We start from the raw sequence: 1,925 nt of genomic DNA, 5'->3' as shown, positions 1-1,925 counted from the left end.
TCAGCGTTGTTGCGGCGCGCAACCCGATCCACAAATATCATACAATGCACGGCATCACCCTTCGTGCTTTAACACTCTTCCTCACCCAAACAACAATCGCAAATAAGGGGCAAGAAAGTAAACAAATATTGATAGAAATCCCGGCAAGGGAATGCAATTAAACAATTAAATCCCGGCAAGGGAACAATATCAATAAATTTCCATGTCCCGGCAAGGGAGAAAATCAACAAAACAACAAAACGTCCCGGCAAGGGAATAAACCAATAACTCTTCCTCTTTCTTTCACTTTCATCTCATAGTTCACATTATCACTTGAGCCAACGCTCCAAGGATTTAAATATCTCATATACCTTCACAATTTGTATTTCAACTCGAGCCAACGCTCCACGAAGTTCAAAGATCACAATTTCCTTTCACATACTCTTTACAACATATAGAAATCATCAACTAAGTATGGAAGCTGTAACAAAGCCAGGATATTCGCAATATAAGGACTCACGGTCATGCTAGACACCAATGTATAGATACTCGTCACCATGCCTATACATCGTAATCGACAATTAGCAAGTAGCAAATAAGACTCAACTCCTATTCCCTCAAGCTAAGGTTAGACCAAACACTTACCTCAACTTCCACAGCCAAATCAATCCACAACAACCGCTTTCCCTCTCGAATTCCGCTCCAACTCAATCAAATCTATACAATAATGACTTCATAGTATCAATACATGCTAAAAAAATCAAACCCAATGCCAAATTATAGATTTCCAAGCTTTCTTTCCAAAATCCCAAAATTGACCCCGGGCCCACTTGGTCAAAACACGAGGTTCGGACCAAACAAATATCCCCCATTCACCCACGAGCCCGAATATATAATTTGTTTTCAAATTCGACTCCAAAACGAGGTCTAAATCAAGAAAATCCATAAAGCCCTAACTCTACCCATTTCCCCCAATTTCTACCCTAAATTACATGTTTTAGGCTTAAGAATTCAACAAATATTGATGGAAGGTAACTAAACTTCTTAAAATAGGGTCCATTCGGGAAGTCAAATACCCAGAATGGTTAGCAAACGTAGTAGTCCCTAAAAAAGGTAACAAATTGAGAATGTGTGTAGATTATAATGATTTAAATACGACATGTCCCAAGGACTCTTTCCCTTCGCTAACATCGATCGCATGATCGATGCCGCAGCCGACCACGAGATCCTCAATTTTCTCGACCAAATACGGATGAACCTGGATGATCCGCAAAGGACCTCCTTCATCACTAAGTATGGCACATACTGCTATAACGTGATGCCATTTGGATTAAAAAATACCGGTGCCACTTACTAACACCTAGTAAACCGGATGTTCAAAGAACAAATAGGGAAATCCATGAAAGTTTACATTGACGATATGTTGGTTAAGTCCCTACGAGCAGAGGACCATTTAATGCATTTGCAAGAAACCTTCAGTATATTGAAGAAGTATAACATGAAGCTGAATCTAGAGAAATGTGCGTTTGGACAAATAGCGCATTGCCGCCCTGGGGCGATTTATCTCGAGGTCCTCCGATAGGAGCCACCGATTTTTCTCATTACTGAAGAAGAAAAACAACTTCACATGGACCCTAGAATGCCAACGGGTCTTGGAAGGACTCAAGCGATATCTATCGAACCCGCCACTGCTCCACACGCCGAAGGCAGATGAACAACTATACATGTACTTAGCAGTATCGGAGATAGCGGTAAGTGGAGTCCTAGTTCGGGAAGAAAAAAGTATGCAATTACCAATTTATTATGTTAGCAAGACCCTGGGTGAGGCCGAAACTAGATACCCTCACCTAGAAAAATTGGCACTCGCTTTGCTGAGCGCCTCTAGGAAATTGAAACTGTATTTTCAGTGCCATCCTATATGTGTTATTACAACTTACACATTGCGA

This window comes from Nicotiana attenuata, chromosome 7 (genome assembly GCF_001879085.1).
Source record: "Nicotiana attenuata strain UT chromosome 7, NIATTr2, whole genome shotgun sequence".
Lineage (NCBI taxonomy): Eukaryota > Viridiplantae > Streptophyta > Magnoliopsida > Solanales > Solanaceae > Nicotiana > Nicotiana attenuata.
Note: the sequence above shows the minus strand (reverse complement) of the source record.